Genomic DNA, 22,263 nt, shown 5'->3' with positions numbered 1-22,263 from the left:
CGACTAGTTCTGAGATAGTGGATTGGGCCAAAATCCTTTCTGACACTCTATACACGGCGGTTCTCCACTACCGTTCTAAGAGATCCTTCTCCCAAAGGGTCTATCCTCCGTTTTATCTGTCTGCCTATATAATGGACTCTGTCTGTCTTGTATCGAAATTCCCTACTATGGGCTGGCAATGGACTACGCAAGACCCATTGCCCATTCACGTCTATCATAAAGTTTTATGGGATTCCCAGTTCGCCCCTCATTTTTACCAGATTTGCCATGGGCTCATATTGCCCATACATAGAATGATATATGATAAGGACCCCCCAAGGTGCTCTCCCGAGGCCCAAATTGACATCCTCCCCATTGTGAAATGGTTTGGGGAAGAGTGGTTTACCTATATTCGAGTTTTTGGAAGCACTGTACCTCCACATGTCCTACCTTTGTATGTTCCTGATAAATTGTTGGCCCGAGAAATTGCTTATCAAATTTGTTCTGAAGGCGGCTTAACAAAGGAACTAAAAGACAAAAAGAAGGCCATTTGGCCTCCATTTCCCGTCACTTGTGGGGTCTTCTCTTTGTTCGATGTGGGACACGCTTTTGATGAAGTGGAGAATGTGACGTGTCTCCAACTATTTAAGTTCTCATCGAGACCATTCGACCCACATAAAGTGGCCCAGGAATTTACAACCAATCTCAAGACAAGGGTATTCTTTGGGAAGAAAGATCCGTTTGATGATCTCTTCCTGAACAAGGACTCGCTCAAGGAAGTTTTGCAAGAAGCTCAGTCAAGATTGTCTCCAGACAACCTTCGGAAATTCACATTGTTCAGAGAAAGAAGACTGGCTAGTATTCCACTGGAAGGACTGCGAGTACTACTAGAGAACCGACTCCGAGCATCAGCCTTAGCGGAAACTCCAACGCTTCCAGATCTAAGTCCAGCATCGCAAAAGAAATATCTAAACATCCTGAAGAGTCTGTGCATAACAAAGAGCTGAACGAAGAAACAATCAAAGACACAACTCAATCAAGTGCGATGGCTCAGCAGCAAGTTATCGCCTTGCCACCAAGAGAGGTTCCCCCTCCTGTCATTGAAACACCTCTTGTCACAGTAGAGTTGGATAAAGAATGGGACACCTTCAATGAATTAATTAATCTTGAAGGTCAAACCCCAAAGACACCTGTGAGCAATACACAGGTGGTGCAAGAGGTCGTCTCAACCATAGTCAGTAGTGTCGTAGAAACAGAGCATCTCCCTATCGCTCCATCCTCAGAACTTCTACTCAGCGTAGAAGAAATTCCCCCACTGGACGTATTCTACAGCCCCCAGCACAAAGCAGTTGTAAGAAGACAAAGAAAGAAGAGGAAACTTGAGAATGCATTATCTCAAGATGCTGAACATCTAGATGTCTTATGGAAAGACCCGAACAGTAATCCAACCGAGAATCTTACGAAATTGTCTCAGATTGCAGGAGCATATGCTTCTGCAACTATCGACAAGGCCTCTGAAGTTCAGCAACTTCTAAAAGAACATGAAAATCAAATACAACTGCTACAACAACAGTTGCAGCAAGCCAATGCGAACACTGAAGCCTCCAGACAGCTCGAAAAGCTACAAGAAGACTTTCGCCAGATGCAGGTGAGCTATCAAACAAGTCTTGAAGAAAAAGAAAAGCAGCTGCAGACGGTGCAAGAAATGCATAAAGATGAACCTAAGCTGTCAGAGTTCATTTCAGAGTCCATCGGCTTGAACGACCAACTGTCACAGCAACAGGAAGATATGGTACGTAGAATATCACAATGGAGGCATTTTTGTGAAATAAGCGACAAGATCACCAGCCAGGTGGTGGAATTGCGGAACGACTATGACCAGGCCAACAAAAGAGTAACAGAATATCTAACTTGGCAAAATGATGAGGAGGGGAAAAGAGCAGGAGCACCCAATATTAATGAAAATCATAAGGAGCTGCTCTTTAACAAATGGGACGAACAAATCACACAGGCGGAGCAAGCAGCAGAGACAGCGGCGACACAAGCGAGCATCCTTATCGACTGTGTAAATGAAAATTTACATAGGGCTAATTTGATTTCAGAAACCACCCCGGGGTACCTACCGAGCACGTTGCAACTGGAGGCAGAATGGAGACAGAGGACGCAGGCAAACGGGAAAACAATCCAGGCATTGGCTAGACTAAATTGGGAAAGTTATTGGACTTACTTAGTTAAGCCACACAGCCAATGCATGACAGTAAGATGCATCATGAACGCAGCCGAGAAAGTAGCGCCAGCTCTTATGGATGCTGTTTTCGCAGCCCAGCTAAGCACAGAAATCAGCCAGCCTGCTCTTCTCAAACCTATGCTTGACAACTGCAACTTCAGAGACCAAATTAAGAAGTAATTTCATTTAGAATGTTGATTTTTTGCTTTTAACTAAATTAGAAAAAGGGCGGTCATTTGAGAACCGTATCCTCAATTTTGTAAACATACTATTATTAAGATTAGGTAGTAGTATTTCAACCCTTCTCATTGCATTGGAGAAGGGTCTAGAAATTTGTCAAAAACTTGTCCTCAAAACATGCACTTCTGCACCTCAGAGGAGGGTTTGATGAATGGAAGGATCGGATTTATTTATATTTGCATTTTAATGTCTGCTACTGATGTTGCATTTCTGTACTCTTAGTAGGCGTTCGAAGTAAGTAGAAGTAGATCATTATTGCTTGAAGTTTGTGAATAGAAATTAGTCATAAATGGTACTTTTATCTCTTGACGAATTTCTATTAATTTGCTTAAAGTGATATGCAGCTGATGTTATTTGTATGTTAATATATAGATTTATGGTTACCATTTGGCACTTTTGTACGGTGGAATCATCTGTTTATGTTTGACATATGAATGATTTATCATGTGATATGAAGTCCACAACTGTCCTGTTTAACTTCTTATGCAGAATGGTTTATCTTAAATGGTTTATATTCTTATAGTAGCTGAATAATCTTCATTACTAGTTATTATATGAAATCTTTTTAGATCGCATGATGGAAAAGATATATCCCAGGTTAGCATAGGTTGTATATGTTATTTTTATTCTGATTTTAGCAGCTTATAGCCAGATGATGAGTTAGATTAAAATTAGTTCTCAAAAGCTCTCTAGAAACAGCATAAATCAAAACTTACACACACACACACCCCTTGCATCGGGAAGCTGGTCCCGTTATCCCCAGTCGGACCCGCTACACCAAACGGGCACGGAGCCGCCAACCAGGTTCCCGACCGGGTGGGTATCCCCCTTGTTGTTGACCCGATTTCGGGGCCCTCAACATATTTGGCGCTAGAAGGAGGGCTTGAGCACATTGTCTGATTGGAATGTTTTTAATTATAAATCTTGAAACGGGATGGCTACTCACAGAATTCCTATTTGGAGTTGCATCCATGTTCCTGCCTCTTCCAACACTCCACCAGATGTGGTAAGGCTATTGTCTCAGGTAAAATTCAATGGTAAGAATAATTCTTCTGCATTTCATCATGCCCTGCAATTCATTCAAAGAGTTTTGAGTTCTGATATTCAAAAAATTGACGAAGGCGTTGTGTGCAGGATTTTTACTCTTACACTCACAGCGGAAGCTAGAAAATGGTGCAGAAGCCTCCCAGTTGCATCAGTCCACAGCTGGGACCAATTCATTAGGATTTTCATCTTGGAATTTGATTGCTATGAATACGACCAGGTATATGATGAAATCGACTATCTGCGGAAAGAAGACGAACCCGTAAGGGATTTCAATATGCGATTTCATCTTAAGTGTCTGCAATATGACCTCAAAAACGAGCTCACAGATGAAGAATCTTCAGATTATGATGAGTATTTCCTACCTCCTGTACCTGACCAAACAAAATTCAGCCTAGGAGTATTGCATGCTCTGACACCAGAAAACAAAGGTGAAAATACCAAAAGGGAAAATACCTTAGCACCAGACAAGGATAATTTTAGGGGCGAATGTTCGCCCTTTGGCGAAATTAAGGGGTTTTAAATTTTTAGTGGGCGAATATTTTGTATCATAGTATATTTTTACAAATCACCTCAAATAGCCCACCTTATTTTAAGGGAGAGGGTAAAAAAGGTAAATTTAGCCCTTGAAATTAGGACTTACAACCTTCCATTCGCCCATTTTCAAGAATAGGTTTTATTTAAGTGAATCCTATGGGCCAAATACCATATTTATAAAAGAGGTATGGTAAATTAATAAAAATATAAATAAATGAGAGGTATGGTAAATAAATAAAACATTTTTTATATTTACTCCATAAGTGACTTTATATACATGTAAGGGTGTAAAAAAATAAAAATATAAGTAAAGTGGAGGTATGGTAAATAAATAAAACGTCTTTTTATACTTACTCAAAAGGTATGGTAAATAAATAAAAATATAAATAAATTAGACGTATCGTAAATAAATAAAACCTCTTTTTATATTTAGTCCATAACCCTCGTTCTATTTATGAAGGCTCAAGAAAGAGGTTTTATTTAAGTGAATCCTATGGGCCAAATACCATATTTGTAAAAGAGGTATGGTAAATTAATAAAAAATATAAATAAACGAGAGGTATGGTAAACAAATAAAACATTTTTTTATATTTACTCCATAAGTCACCTTATATTTACAAACACTCAAAAAATGGGTTATATTTAGGTGAAACCTATGGCCAAAATACTATGGGACAAATACCATGGACTAGATTGTTATTAATACCATGCAAAAAACCATTATTAACCCTAATATTAGAATTAATAAAAATAAAAATGGCACATGGTATTGACCCATGGTATTCACCAAAACGGCACATGGTATTGACCCATGGTATTCACCTGGAATGTAGCCTATTTAAATGGGGTAATTAAACCAGCATGTAGCCTATGCTAAGATTCACTAGGACTTTACAAAGTTTTATTATTTAGTGAAAGACTCGCCAAGATCTTACAAGATTTTATAATTGAGTAAAATATTCTAATAAAAATAAAAATGGCACATGGTATTGACCCATGGTAATCACCAAAATGGCACATGGTATTGAGCCATGGTATTCACCTGGAATGTAGCCTATTTAAATGGGGGAATTAAACCAGCATGTAGCCTATGCTAAGATTCACTAGGACTTTACAAAGTTTTATTATTTAGTGAAAGACTCGCCAAGATCTTACAAGATTTTATAATTGAGTAAAAAAATTCGCCATGCTTGGTGAGAGATTCGCCAAAAAATTATATATACATATTATATTATTGATAAAATCGCCTTCCATTTTTCCTATATACCATGGAGATTCGCCCATTTATTATATTTATAAATTTAGGGGGGGTTCTTAAAATTTTCCCTGGCACCAGAAGATGACTCCGACATCAAGTCAGACAATATCATTTCAAATCAACAAATGCTAATGCCAAGGTTAGATCCCCCTACTGTTTCTCTTCCGAAAAGTATCGGCACAAAAAGGTATGATCTAAAACCCGATGCTTATAGTGAATCTGATGAACGAGATTTAGTTGATTCTGTTAAATGCGTTGTTCCAGATTTACATTTTTCTCTTTACCCCAATGTTTTTAGTGATGACGATTTTTCCCCTCATAATATTAAGCATATTTCAACGAACACAGAGGGTTATTCAAACGAACCATCATTGGGTTTTCAAAATAAAGAGACCACTTTAACACAGCCTTTGACTCATATTAAACAAGAGCTGCCTCACCTCCCTCGTCTGAAAACATATAATGAAAAAGAGGAACCTAGGAGACACTTTAAGGTCTTTTGTGATAGTTGCTTTGCCGATCGTGATGATGATGAGTTATCACAAGTAACTCAACTAAGCTCAGACGATAAAAAACGTCTTAGATCAGGAATTATACCAGCTGACCCTCACCTCAAAACAAAAGCTCATTTGAATAATTCTACTATCCAAGACGATACTCCAATCTATGATTCATATCAAGAGGAAAGTTTCATCCCTGTTCGCGATCATAACTCAGTTCCTGATTCACAAAACTTGGCCAGTTCTTGTGAAAAGAAAAAAATCACAAATAACTCCCAGTTGTGCGATACCACAATTTGTATAGATACCCAATCATCTCTTTCTCACTCAAGTTCATTTTGTACAAAATCCAATCTCTTTTTAAATTTTCAAATTTTTGATAGATTAGATTTCGGCGATTTACATATAAGAACTTTCATTTCAAACCAAATCGCTAAAGACTCAACGTCAACAAGCAATGGGTTACAAACCATCGAAACTGAAAAACCCATTTCACAATTTGACTTGTTATCCCTCCTATTGAAAGATCACCAAATCACAAAAGAAATCCATCCCGATTTTTATGATCCAATAGGTACTCAGTTAGAAGAAACCTCTCATGAGAAAATAAAATCAGACAGAATTCCAATTGAGTCTGTAAGTTCTTATTCCCTAGCCAACAAATTCAATCCAAGAGAAATTCGATTCTTTTTACCAATGCTTGGAAAATTCATGCGGCTAGGGATAATAATGAATCGTTGGTTCCATTGGAAATATCATTTTACTTAGTTATTTCCTGTATATAATTAGAATAGGAGTAGGAGTAATTTAGCTAGGTTATTAGTTTTGCTTTCAAAATAATTGATAGGCAAAGTTAGTTATATTCTCTACATGACCCTAGAGAATGTTTGCCTCTCTCAAATAAAGTTTGTTCTGACTAAACAGTATTTGACATTTACTAAAGACGCCTCGTCTCTGTTTAAGATTTTGAACTTCGGCTCCTATGAACAGCAAGTCTTTCGAGAATTTGATCTTTATTATGAATAGAACTTTAACCCAGAAATGATGAGAGTTTCAGCTCCAAAAAAAAAAAAAAAAAAAAGAGGCTATCTCAGTAAAGAATTCGTTTTAGGTCAGCACAATGAAAGGTATCAATATTAAAATAAAGATTCTCTGTGAAAACAACCACTACCAAAAGCAGCCCCATCATTGTCGCCCAGAACTTTCTTAAGGAAAGAGAATTTGATTTCATCCCTGCTGAAGGAAAACACGACATTCAGAAGAATGACCTAAAAAGATGCTATATCTCAAGGAATAAGAGGTCTCATCACGAGCCGACTTATCATGATCACAGATATTATAACTTGCTGACGTTGCCGAAACTGTCTACCAAAACAGTGCAATGACTCAAGATTGTTGCAATCAAAAGACAAGGGGTCTCATCACGAGCCAGCTTGTTCAGCAAAAGTGTAAATCAAGTGAATGGTTGTGTCATAATTTGGCCACCAAACCAAGACATTGTTCTTTAGAGAATAAAAAAGGAAAAGGCATCAAGAAAGGGATTTTTTCTGAAAGAGTTGTAAATAACCTTAAGCAGGATAAAGGATCATTCCTGGATAATAGGTAACCCTGTCGAGGCTATGGATGCCTGCTGGCAGCAGTGGCTCTACCTGCGACAAAGGAGCATTCTTAAGAAGGGTTGATACATAGAGAACACTTTATTTTTATGTTTTTACAAGACCAAGTAATAACTGACCTGAATTCGAAAACAATCTGGGAATGCAAATAATTGAAATAAAATGGGGCTGAAACAAAACATCATGGACGCTTTGAAGTATCATTTGTTTTTATCTTTTTATAATAAAGTTCAAAATTCCCGAGAAATTTTTTTTAGGAGTCTGAAGACGTCAATAGAAGAAAAACAGAGATAACTGGTTCTCCCAAGTGAATCGCCAATTGTTGTGGCCAGCAACAACCCCCCCCCTTTTCGTTCAATCTAGTATCAGCCACGATGCTAGAATGAATGGGGACCCTTAGTTAATTTTTGGAAAAGCAAAGATTTCATTCTAAAGTACAAACATGCACTTAGAAAAGGTTTCTTGAGTGACTTAAGCCTAAACCAGTGTTCATGGAAGCAAATCTTTAAGGTTGCATTACAAAAGAATGAGAAACACCTTCATTTCCCTTCTAAAGACCAATATGCGCACCGCCTCAGTATTAATAACAACATCGCATCGCAACATGCTAGTACCCATAGAGAAAAGCTACAAACCTGCCGATTTGCGATATTGCGATCGCGCTATCGCATATCGCAGAAATGAGGCAGGCGAAGATTAACAAGCATTGAGTTATTGCGATTTGCGATATGGCGATCTGCGATATTGCGATCACTACTGTTTGCGATTGCGCGACATGCAAGGGTACGTTGGCAGATCATAAAAGCACCTTAGTACGACTCCTTCGGGCGTGCCACCCAAAGAAAATCCACTTACTATAACCTGACTTGGAAATTATGCGCTTTTAATGATAGTAATAAATCGGTTGTCAGTTATTAAGTGGAATAAAGACGCGTGCCTTAATGCGGATTTGCTTCACGTAAGGTGGCGTATCTGATTTATCTCTTGCATTTAAAACTCTCCCATCACCTTTCTGATCAATCTTTCCATTTCACTCATAACCTGCAGGAGCAAAGTGCGAAGGCAAAATCAAACAGAAACGCTAAGCGAGATGGGGAAGAAGAACAAAGCTCAGAGCTCAGAGACAAGAGAAAAGACCAAGGAGATGGCACCCCTCTACACAGATACTGCATGCAATAAAGACGCAGGCATCTCAACATGGGAAGGCATGTATAGGCTGTTAGAAGAAGAGAACCCTAGAATAATTAAGGTAACTGCTGCCGTCGCAGGTGCATCACGTCCTTCAGAGGCATCTCTGGAAGACCTAGCGCGCTCTTTCCTCCACAGAATAGCGGCAAGGCCGAAGATCCTACCGTATACAGACATGATCAAGTGGATTTTAGATGATGCGGAATTGCATCATAGACAGTTCAAAGTTCAGGGGCATGGGCTCGTGGGATCGTTTGCTGCCTCAGACCTGAAGCTCATGTATCATCTTCCTGAACCACAAGCGACCTATAATGCAGAGTTTGTTAGGAAGTTTGCAGTGGAGAATCCGGACCTATCAGACACTACTAAGGAATGGTCAAGAAGAGATGAGCCGTTGAAAAAAGATAAGAACGGTATGTATAGCACTGGTTCCCTCACCTCTCCATATTGTTTTGCTGCAGCCATGCTCTGTAGGCTTTTTGGTAAGCCCGATATCAATAATTTCTCATCTGAATGGTTACCGTTAATTGATGCCGCGACTAGTTCTGAGATAGTGGATTGGGCCAAAATCCTTTCTGACACTCTATACACGACGGTTCTCCACTACCGTTCTAAGAGATCCTTCTCCCAGAGGGTCTATCCTCCATTTTATCTGTCTGCCTATATAATGGACTCTGTCTGTCTTGTATCGAAATTCCCTACTATGGGCTGGCAATGGACTACGCAAGACCCATTGCCCATTCACGTCTATCATAAAGTTTTATGGGATTCCCAGTTCGCCCCTCATTTTTACCAGATTTGCCATGGGCTCATATTGCCCATACATAGAATGATATATGATAAGGACCCCCCAAGGTGCTCTCCCGAGGCCCAAATTGACATCCTCCCCATTGCGAGATGGTTTGGGGAAGAATGGTTTACCTATATTCGAGTTTTTGGAAGCACTGTACCTCCACATGTCCTACCTTTGTATGTTCCTGATAAATTGTTGGCCCGAGAAATTGCTTATCAAATTTGTTCTGAAGGCGGCTTAACAAAGGAACTAAAAGACAAAAAGAAGGCCATTTGGCCTCCATTTCCCGTCACTTGTGGGGTCTTCTCTTTGTTCGATGTGGGACACGCTTTTGATGAAGTGGAGAATGTGACGTGTCTCCAACTATTTAAGTTCTCATCGAGACCATTCGACCCACATAAAGTGGCCCAAGAATTTACAACCAATCTCAAGACAAGGGTATTCTTTGGGAAGAAAGATCTGTTTGATGATCTCTTCCTGAACAAGGACTCGCTCAAGGAAGTTTTGCAAGAAGCTCAGTCAAGATTGTCTCCAGACAACCTTCGGAAATTCACATTGTTCAGAGAAAGAAGACTGGCTAGTATTCCACTGGAAGGACTGCGAGTAGCTACTAGAGAACCGACTCCGAGCATCAGCCTTAGCGGAAACTCCAACGCTTCCAGATCTAAGTCCAGCATCGCAAAAGAAATATCTAAACATCGTGAAGAGTCTGTGCATAACAAAGAGCTGAACGAAGAAACAATCAAAGACACAGCTCAATCAAGTGCGATGGCTCAGCAGCAAGTTATCGCCTCGCCACCAAGAGAGGTTCCCCCTCCTGTCGTTGAAACACCTCTTGTCACAGTAGAGTTGGATAAAGAATGGGACACCTTCAATGAATTAATTAATCTTGAAGGTCAAACCCCAAAGACACCTGTGAGCAATACACAGGTGGTGCAAGAGGTCGTCTCAACCATAGTCAGTAGTGTCGTAGAAACGGAGCATCTCCCTATCGCTCCATCGTCAGAACTTCTACTCAGCGTAGAAGAAATTCCCCCACTGGACGTATTCTACAGCCCCCAGCACAAAGCAGTTGTAAGAAGACAAAGAAAGAAGAGGAAACTTGAGAATGCATTATCTCAAGATGCTGAACATCTAGATGTCTTATGGAAAGACCCGAACAGTAATCCAACCGAGAATCTTACGAAATTGTCTCAGATTGCAGGAGCATATGCTTCTGCAACTATCGACAAGGCCTCTGAAGTTCAGCAACTTCTAAAAGAACATGAAAATAAAATACAACTGCTACAACAACAGTTGCAGCAAGCCAATGCGAACACTGAAGCCTCCAGACAGCTCGAAAAGCTACAAGAAGACTTTCGCCAGATGCAGGTGAGCTATCAAACAAGTCTTGAAGAAAAAGAAAAGCAGCTGCAGACGGTGCAAGAAATGCATAAAGATGAACCTAAGCTGTCAGAGTTCATTTCAGAGTCCATCGGCTTGAACGACCAACTGTCACAGCAACAGGAAGATATGGTACGTAGAATATCACAATGGAGGCATTTTTGTGAAATAAGCGACAAGATCACCAGCCAGGTGGTGGAATTGCGGAACGACTATGACCAGGCCAACAAAAGAGTAACAGAATATCTAACTTGGCAAAATGACGAGGAGGGGAAAAGAGCAGGAGCACCCAAGATTAATGAAAATCATAAGGAGCTGCTCTTTAACAAATGGGACGAACAAATCACACAGGCGGAGCAAGCAGCAGAGACAGCGGCGACACAAGCGAGCATCCTTATCGACTGTGCAAATGAAAATTTACATAGGGCTAATTTGATTTCAGAAACCACCCCGGGGTACCTACTGAGCACGTTGCAACTGGAGGCAGAATGGAGATAGAGGACGCAGGCAAACGGGAAAACAATCCAGGCATTGGCTAGACTAAATTGGGAAAGTTATTGGACTTACTTAGTTAAGCCACACAGCCAATGCATGACAGTAAGATGCATCATGAACGCAGCCGAGAAAGTAGCGCCAGCGCTTATGGATGCTGTTTTCGCAGCCCAGCTAAGCACAGAAATCAGCCAGCCTGCTCTTCTCAAACCTATGCTTGACAACTGCAACTTCAGAGACCAAATTAAGAAGTAATTTCATTTAGAATGTTGATTTTTTGCTTTTAACTAAATTAGAAAAAGGGCGGTCATTTGAGAACCGTATCCTCAATTTTGTAAACATACTATTATTAAGATTAGGTAGTAGTATTTCAACCCTTCTCATTGCATTGGAGAAGGGTCTAGAAATTTGTCAAAAACTTGTCCTCAAAACATGCACTTCTGCACCTCAGAGGAGGGTTTGATGAATGGAAGGATGAGATTTATTTATATTTGCATTTTAATGTCTGCTACTGATGTTGCATTTCTGTACTCTTAGTAGGCGTTCGAAGTAAGTAGAAGTAGATCATTATTGCTTGAAGTTTGTGAATAGAAATTAGTCATAAATGGTACTTTTATCTCTTGACGAATTTCTATTAATTTGCTTAAAGTGATATGCAGTTGATGTTATTTGTATGTTAATATATAGATTTATGGTTACCATTTGGCACTTTTGTACGGTGGAATCATCTGTTTATGTTTGACATATGAATGATTTATCATGTGATATGAAGTCCACAACTGTCCTGTTTAACTTCTTATGCAGAATGGTTTATCTTAAATGGTTTATATTCTTATAGTAGCTGAATAATCTTCATTACCAGTTATTATATGAAATCTTTTTAGATCGCATGATGGAAAAGATATATCCCGGGTTAGCATAGGTTGTATATGTTATTTTTATTTTGATTTTAGCAGCTTATAGCCAGATGATGAGTTAGATTAAAATTAGTTCTCAAAAGCTCTCTAGAAACAGCATAAATCAAAACTTACACACACACACACCCCTTGCATTGGGAAGCTGGTCCCGTTATCCCCAGTCGGACCCGCTACACCAAACGGGCACGGAGCCGCCAACCAGGTTCCCGACCGGGTGGGTATCCCCCTTGTTGTTGACCCGATTTCGGGGCCCTCAACATATTTGGCGCTAGAAGGAGGGCCTGAGCACATTGTCTGATTGGAATGTTTTTAATTATAAATCTTGAAACGGGATGGCTACTCACAGAATTCCTATTTGGAGTTGCATCCATGTTCCTGCCTCTTCCAACACTCCACCAGATGTGGTAAGGCTATTGTCTCAGGTAAAATTCAATGGTAAGAATAATTCTTCTGCATTTCATCATGCCCTGCAATTCATTCAAAGAGTTTTGAGTTCTGATATTCAAAAAATTGACGAAGGCATTGTGTGCAGGATTTTTACTCTTACACTCACAGCGGAAGCTAGAAAATGGTGCAGAAGCCTCCCAGTTGCATCAGTCCACAGCTGGGACCAATTCATTAGGATTTTCATCTTGGAATTTGATTGCTATGAATATGACCAGGTATATGATGAAATCGACTATCTGCGGAAAGAAGACGAACCCGTAAGGGATTTCAATATGCGATTTCATCTTAAGTGTCTGCAATATGACCTCGAAAACGAGCTCACAGATGAAGAATCTTCAGATTATGATGAGTATTTCCTACCTCCTGTACCTGACCAAACAGAATTCAGCCTAGGAGTATTGCATGCTCTGACACCAGAAAACAAAGGCGAAAATACCAAAAGGGAAAATACCTTAGCACCAGAAGATGACTTCGACATCAAGTCAGACAATATCATTTCAAATCAACAAATGCTAATGCCAAGGTTAGATCCCCCTACTGTTTCTCTTCCGAAAAGTATCGGCACAAAAAGGTATGATCTAAAACCCGATGCTTATAGTGAATCTGATGAACGAGATTTAGTTGATTCTGTTAAATGCGTTGTTCCAGATTTACATTTTTCTCTTTACCCCAATGTTTTTAGTGATGACGATTTTTCCCCTCATAATATTAAGCATATTTGAACGGACACAGAGGGTTATTCAAACGAACCATCATTGGGTTTTCAAAATAAAGAGACCACTTTAACACAGCCTTTGACTCATATTAAACGAGAGCTGCCTCACCTCCCTCGTCTGAAAACATATAATGAAAAAGAGGAACCTAGGAGACACTTTAAGGTCTTTTGTGATAGTTGCTTTGCCGATCGTGATGATGATGAGTTATCACAAGTAACTCAACTAAGGTCAGACGATAAAAAACGTCTTAGATCAGGAATTATACCAGCTGACCCTCACCTCAAAGCAAAAGCTCATTTGAATAATTTTACTATCCAAGACGATACTCCAATCTATGATTCATATCAAGAGGAAAGTTTCATCCCTGTTCGCGATCATAACTCAGTTCCTGATTCACAAAACTTGGCCAGTTCTTGTGAAAAGCAAAAAATCACAAATAACTCCCAGTTGTGCGATACCACAATTTGTATAGATACCCAATCATTTCTTTCTCACTCAAGTTCATTTTGTACAAAATCCAATCTCTTTTTAAATTTTCAAATTTTTGATAGATTAGATTTCAGCGATTTACATATAAGAACTTTCATTTCAAACCAAATCGCTAAAAACTCAACGTCAACAAGCAATGGGTTACAAACCATCGAAACCGAAAAACCCATTTCACAATTTGACTTGTTATCCCTCCTATTGAAAGATCACCAAATCACAAAAGAAATCCATCCCGATTTTTATGATCCAATAGGTACTCAGTTAGAAGAAACCTCTCATGAGAAAATAAAATCAGACAGAATTCCAATTGAGTCTGTAAGTTCTTATTCCCTAGCCAACAAATTCAATCCAAGAGAAATTCAATTCTTTTTACCAATGCTTGGAAAATTCATGCGGCTAGGGATAATAATGAATCGTTGGTTCCATTGGAAATATCATTTTACTTAGTTATTTCCTGTATATAATTAGAATAGGAGTAGGAGTAATTTAGCTAGGTTATTAGTTTTGCTTTCAAAATAATTGATAGGCAAAGTTAGTTATATTCTCTACATGACCCTAGAGAATGTTTGCCTCTCTCAAATAAAGTTTGTTCTGACTAAACAGTATTTGACATTTACTAAAGACGCCTCGTCTCTGTTTAAGATTTTGAACTTCGGCTCCTATGAACAGCAAGTCTTTCGAGAATTTGATCTTTATTATGAATAGAACTTTAACCCAAAAATGATGAGAGTTTCAGCTCCAAAAAAAAAAAAAAAGGCTATCTCAGTAAAGAATTCGTTTTAGGTCAGCACAATGAAAGGTATCAATATTAAAATAAAGATTCTCTGTGAAAACAGCCACTACCAAAAGCAGCCCCATCATTGTCGCCCAGAACTTTCTTAAGGAAAGAGAATTTGATTTCCTCCCTACTGAAGGAAAACACGACATTCAGAAGAATGACCTAAAATGATGCTATATCTCAAGGAATAAGAGGTCTCATCACGAGCCGACTTATCATGATCACAGATATTATAACTTGCTGACGTTGCCGAAACTGTCTACCAAAACAGTGCAATGACTCAAGATTGTTGCAATCAAAAGACAAGGGGTCTCATCACGAGCCAGCTTGTTCAGCAAAAGTGTAAATCAAGTGAATGACTGTGTCATAATTTGGCCACCAAACCAAGACATTGTTCTTTAGAGAATAAAAAAGGAAAAGGCATCAAGAAAGGGATTTTTTCTGAAAGAGTTGTAAATAACCTTAAGCAGGATAAAGGATCATTCCTGGATAATAGGTAACCCTGTCGAGGCTATGGACACCTGTTGGCAGCAGTGGCTCTACCTGCGACAAAGGAGCATTCTTAAGAAGGGTTGATACATAGAGAACACTTTATTTTTATGTTTTTACAAGACCAAGTAATAACTGACCTGAATTCGAAAACAATCTGGGAATGCAAATAATTGGAATAAAATGGAGCTGAAACAAAACATCATGGACGCTTTGAAGTATCATTTGTTTTTATCTTTTTATAATAAAGTTCAAAATTCCCGAGAAAATTTTTTTTAGGAGTCTGAAGACGTCAATAGAAGAAAAACAGAGATAACTGGTTCTCCCAAGTGAATCGCCAATTGTTGTGGCCAGCAACAACCCCCCCCTTTTCGTTCAATCTAGTATCAGCCACGATGCTAGAATGAATGGGGACCCTTAGTTAATTTTTGGAAAAGCAAAGATTTCATTCTAAAAGTACAAACATGCACTTAGAAAAGGTTTCTTGAGTGACTTAAGCCTAAACCAGTGTTCATGGAAGCAAATCTTTAAGGTTGCATTAAAAAAGAATGAGAAACACCTTCATTTCCCTTCTAAAGACCAATATGCGCACCGCCTCAGTATTAATAACAACATCGCATCGCAACATGCTAGTACCCATAGAGAAAAGCTACAAACCTGCCGATTTGCGATATTGCGATCGCGCTATCGCATATCGCAGAAATGAGGCAGGCGAAGATTAACAAGCATTGAGTTATTGCGATTTGCGATATGGCGATCTACGATATTGCGATCACTACTGTTTGCGATTGCACGACATGCAAGGGTACGTTCGCAGATCATAAAAGCACCTTAGTACGACTCCTTCGGGCGCGCCACCCAAAGAAAATCCACTTACTATAACCTGACTTGGAAATTATGCGCTTTTAATGATAGTAATAAATCGGTTGTCAGTTATTAAGTGGAATAAAGACGCGTGCCTTAATGCGGATTTGCTTCACGTAAGGTGGCGTATCTGATTTATCTCTTGCATTTAAAACTCTCCCATCACCTTTCTGATCAATCTTTCCATTTCACTCATAACCTGCAGGAGCAAAGTGCGAAGGCAAAATCAAACAGAAACGCTAAGCGAGATGGGGAAGAAGAACAAAGCTCAGAGCTCAGAGACAAGAGAAAAGACCAAGGAGATGGCACCCCTCTACACAGATACTGCATGCAATAAAGACGCAGGCATCTCAACATGGGAAGGCATGTATAGGCTGTTAGAAGAAGAGAACCCTAGAATAATTAAGGTAACTGCTGCCGTCGCAGGTGCATCACGTCCTTCAGAGGCATCTCTGGAAGACCTAGCGTGCTCTTTCCTCCACAGAATAGCGGCAAGGCCGAAGATCCCACCGTATACAGACATGATCAAGTGGATTTTAGATTATGTGGAATTGCATGATAGACAGTTCAAAGTTCAGGGGCATGGGCTCGTGGGATCGTTTGCTGCCTCAGACCTAAAGCTCATGTATCATCTTCCTGAACCACAAGCGACCTATAATGCAGAGTTTGTTAGGAAGCTTGCAGTGGAGAATCCGGACCTATCAGACACTACTAAGGAATGGTCAAGAAGAGATGAGCCGTTGAAAAAAGATAAGAACGGTATGTATAGCACTGGTTCCCTCACCTCTCCATATTGTTTTGCTGCAGCCATGCTCTGTAGGCTTTTTGGTAAGCCCGATATCAATAAGTTCTCATCTGAATGGTTACCGTTAATTGATGCCGCGACTAGTTCTGAGATAGTGGATTGGGCCAAAATCCTTTCTGACACTCTATACACGGCGGTTCTCCACTACCGTTCTAAGAGATCCTTCTCCCAAAGGGTCTATCCTCCGTTTTATCTGTCTGCCTATATAATGGACTCTGTCTGTCTTGTATCGAAATTCCCTACTATGGGCTGGCAATGGACTACCCAAGACCCATTGCCCATTCACGTCTATCATAAAGTTTTATGGGATTCCCAGTTCGCCCCTCATTTTTACCAGATTTGCCATGGGCTCATATTGCCCATACATAGAATGATATATGATAAGGACCCCCCAAGGTGCTCTCCCGAGGCCCAAATTGACATCCTCCCCATTGCGAGATGGTTTGGGGAAGAATGGTTTACCTATATTCGAGTTTTTGGAAGCACTGTACCTCCACATGTCCTACCTTTGTATGTTCCTGATAAATTGTTGGCCCGAGAAATTGCTTATCAAATTTGTTCTGAAGGCGGCTTAACAAAGGAACTAAAAGACAAAAAGAAGGCCATTTGGCCTCCATTTCCCGTCACTTGTGGGGTATTCTCTTTGTTCGATGTGGGACACGCTTTTGATGAAGTGGAGAATGTGACGTGTCTCCAACTATTTAAGTTCTCATCGAGACCATTCGACCCACATAAAGTGGCCCAGGAATTTACAACCAATCTCAAGACAAGGGTATTCTTTGGGAAGAAAGATCTGTTTGATGATCTCTTCCTGAACAAGGACTCGCTCAAGGAAGTTTTGCAAGAAGCTCAGTCAAGATTGTTTCCAAACGACCTTCGGAAATTCACATTGTTCAGAGAAAGAAGACTGGCTAGTATTCCACTGGAAGGACTGCGAGTAGCTACTAGAGAACCGACTCCGAGCATCAGCCTTAGCGGAAACTCCAGCGCTTCCAGATCTAAGTCCAGCGCCGCAAAAGAAATATCTAAACATCCTGAAGAGTCTGTGCATAACAAAGAGCTGAACGAAGAAACAATCAAAGACACAGCTCAATCAAGTGCGATGGCTCAGCAGCAAGTTATCGCCTCGCCACCAAGAGAGGTTCCCCCTCCTGTCGTTGAAACACCTCTTGTCACAGTAGAGTTGGATAAAGAATGGGACACCTTCAATGAATTAATTAATCTTGAAGGTCAAACCCCAAAGACACCTGTGAGAAATACACAGGTGGTGCAAGAGGTCGTCTCAACCATAGTCAGTAGTGCCGTAGAAACGCAGCATCTCCCTATCGCTCCATCCTCAGAACTTCTACTCAGCGTAGAAGAAATTCCCCCACTGGACGTATTCTACAGCCCCCAGCACAAAGCAGTTGTAAGAAGACAAAGAAAGAAGAGGAAACTTGAGAATGCATTATCTCAAGATGCTGAACATCTAGATGTCTTATGGAAAGACCCGAACAGTAATCCAACCAAGAATCTTACGAAATTGTCTCAGATTGCAGGAGCATATGCTTCTGCAACTATCGACAAGGCCTATGAAGTTCAGCAACTTCTAAAAGAACATGAAAATCAAATACAACTTCTACAACAACAGTTGCAGCAAGCCAATGCGAACACTGAAGCCTCCAGATAGCTTGAAAAGCTACAAGAAGACTTTCGCCAGATGCAGGTGAGCTATCAAATAAGTCTTGAAGAAAAAGAAAAGCAGCTGCAGATGGTGCAAGAAATGCATAAAGATGAACCTAAGCTGTCAGAGTTCATTTCAGAGTCCATCGGCTTGAACGACCAACTGTCACAGCAACAGGAAGATATGGTACGTAGAATATCACAATGGAGGCATTTTTGTGAAATAAGCGACAAGATCACCAGCCAGGTGGTGGAATTGCGGAACGACTATGACCAGGCCAACAAAAGAGTAACAGAATATCTAACTTGGCAAAATGACGAGGAGGGGAAAAGAGCAGGAGCACCCAAGATTAATGAAAATCATAAGGAGCTACTCTTTAACAAATGGGACGAACAAATCACACAGGCGGAGCAAGCAGCAGAGACAGCGGCGACACAAGCGAGCATCCTTATCGACTGTGTAAATGAAAATTTACATAGGGCTAATTTGATTTCAGAAACCACCCCGGGGTACCTACCGAGCACGTTGCAACTGGAGGCAGAATGGAGACAGAGGACGCAGGCAAACGGGAAAACAATCCAGGCATTGGCTAGACTAAATTGGGAAAGTTATTGGACTTACTTAGTTAAGCCACACAGCCAATGCATGACAGTAAGATGCATCATGAACGCAGCCGAGAAAGTAGCGCCAGCTCTTATGGATGCTGTTTTCGCAGCCCAGCTAAGCACAGAAATCAGCCAGCCTGCTCTTCTCAAACCTATGCTTGACAGCTGCAACTTCAGAGACCAAATTAAGAAGTAATTTCATTTAGAATGTTGATTTTTTGCTTTTAACTAAATTAGAAAAAGGGCGGTCATTTGAGAACCGTATCCTCAATTTTGTAAACATACTATTATTAAGATTAGGTAGTAGTATTTCAACCCTTCTCATTGCATTGGAGAAGGGTCCAGAAATTTGTCAAAAACTTGTCCTCAGAACATGCACTTCTGCACCTCAGAGGAGGGTTTGATGAATGGAAGGATCGGATTTATTTATATTTGCATTTTAATGTCTGCTACTGATGTTGCATTTCTGTACTCTTAGTAGGCGTTCGAAGTAAGTAGAAGTAGATCATTATTGCTTGAAGTTTGTGAATAGAAATTAGTCATAAATGGTACTTTTATCTCTTGACGAATTTCTATTAATTTGCTTAAAGTGATATGCAGCTGATGTTATTTGTATGTTAATATATAGATTTATGGTTACCATTTGGCACTTTTGTACGGTGGAATCATCTGTTTATGTTTGACATATGAATGATTTATCATGTGATATGAAGTCCACAACTGTCCTGTTTAACTTCTTATGCAGAATGGTTTATCTTAAATGGTTTATATTCTTATAGTAGCTGAATAATCTTCATTACCAGTTATTATATGAAATCTTTTTAGATCGCATGATGGAAAAGATATATCCCGGGTTAGCATAGGTTGTATATGTTATTTTTATTCTGATTTTAGCAGCTTATAGCCAGATGATGAGTTAGATTAAAATTAGTTCTCAAAAGCTCTCTAGAAACAGCATAAATCAAAACTTACACACACACACACCCCTTGCATCGGGAAGCTGGTCCCGTTATCCCCAGTCGGACCCGCTACACCAAACGGGCACGGAGCCGCCAACCAGGTTCCCGACCGGGTGGGTATCCCCCTTGTTGTTGACCCGATTTCGGGGCCCTCAACAGGACCACATTTCTTTCAAAAGAACATGATCAGAGCAACATCAAAGATGAAATATCCAAGCATTAGCACATGATTTTGGATAAAGAATGTCGAATCAGATCCATTGCACCATTTGGAAGCCTTTGAGATACGAGTCTTACCATTGCATTCCGCCTTTTTCAATAAATAAAACCTTCATTGCATTCCCACTTCTTCAGTTAATAAAATTTTCATTCCATTTTCCTTTTCATGTTTTCAAATAAAACCTTGATCCACTATTCATTTTCCTTCACAGTCATTATCCTTTCGTAAACCATTTAGCCCTCATTTCACAACTATCTAGCCTAAAACCCTACATCAAGTAACCATCTTCATGATTATATGGGTTAGAATCCTTGTTTTCCAAAGTTATTTATTTTATGTATTTAAAGTGAATTCATGATTAAAAACTAGGAAATTAACATGGTTTCATTTATATATGTGTGTTGTGTGTGTGTTATGAGTTTTGTGACATGTGTAGATCATTTGGAAGCTTCCAAGGCACCCTTATGTGGCCTCCCAAGATCAAATTCGAATTTCAACTCAAGAGGTGGACCATATTCCAAGGAGAAATATCATGGAGATCTTTATGAGTCATGGGATTTGTATCTAGTATTTAGGGATAAGTTGAGACAAGTATGGATCTAGTAGATATTTAAGGGATTTACATTTATTGAGAAGATATCCCTAATTCATGTATAAATAGGAGGAGCATCCTTCAAAGGAAGATAATAGTTGTCATTTTATTCATTAGCATCAGATTTATAATTGTTCATTTAGCATGAATAATATCATTTTCTCCAAATCATGAGTTATGAGCGTTGTTTGATTCTTAAGATGTGATAGTTGTTCTCGTGTGCTCATTGAGGAATGGAAGGATCCCCATCAACCACAATCTACATACAATTGTAACATAGTTTAATTTTTTTTATTTCCTTTCATGCAAGTGTGCTTTACTTTCTATAAGTGTGATTTGCTTTCTGCAAGTTTTATTTACTTTCTTACACTTGATTTGATTGTCATTAAACTTCTTGCTTACTAGCTATCTTAGTTTGCTTGCTTGACAACTAAATCACTAGTTGTTATTTACTGCTTTCTAAGTAATTTACTACTTTCTAGATTATCATAGTTTGCTTCTTATAGTTGTTCATAGATTAGTTTGCTTTTGAATAGTTTAGAAAGGCCATGGCGTTAATTCATTCATTCTAGCTTTAGAATTTAATTTAGTTTTCATATATGATATTTCTTTTGCAGTTTTCTTTAGTTATATTTGTAATATGAATTTCCTTTCTCTCTTTCCATCCTAAACAAACTTTCTACAACAATTTTCATCCGAGGTCCCATATATTTTGGTTTTCTTCTAAGTTTACGAAACCCCAAGGTTGACATATTAAAATGACAAGGGATTTAGCATACCATTAAATCACCCTACAGTTACAAAAGGAAAGAAGCTATTGGAAGCACTAGTTCCTCCTATAGTCATAACAACACTCCAAATGAAGAATTAAGGATAGAGTTGTTCCATGTAAGGGTAATTTCAAATCATACAAAGATTGATGCATTATTTGATAGTGGGTCACAATCGAACTTAATTTCAGAAGACTTGGTCAAAAAGCTTAACCTTGAAACTGTACCTCATACAAGCCATATCCTTGGGTTGGATAGGCAATAATGCAAATTTACAGGTTACAAGGAAATGATTATTCAGGTTTGCCACTACTGAAAAATTCATTGATGAAGTTGAGTTAGATGTAGTTCCACTTGAAATCTCTTGAATCATTTTGGGAAGTCCTTATTTGTATATAGGAAAGCAGTATTTTATCGCCATGAGAAAAATATCTATTGCTCAAGGATGGAGTGGAATATATTGTGAGAGCCCATCGCAAAAAGTTAAACATTTATTTGGTTAATGCAGGGCAGATGAAGAGACTAGTAAATGCAAGTAAAAATTGTGTGCTTCTCGTGATCAAGAAAAAGAATGATATTGATTATGAATCTTTTGAAGGTTGTGATGACTTATTAGAATCTGATTTGTTTGATATGGTAAGCAAGCATGGCAAGATGTTTCAGGAACAAAAGGGGTTACCTCCCAAGAGGGG

The sequence above is a fragment of the Pinus tabuliformis genome, chromosome 9, assembly GCF_031772625.1.
Source record: "Pinus tabuliformis cultivar Carrire ecotype Pingquan chromosome 9, CPIR1, whole genome shotgun sequence".
In the NCBI taxonomy this organism is placed as follows: Eukaryota; Viridiplantae; Streptophyta; class Pinopsida; order Pinales; family Pinaceae; genus Pinus; species Pinus tabuliformis.
The sequence above is the reverse complement of the archived record's forward strand: the minus strand, read 5'-3'. Positions refer to the sequence as shown.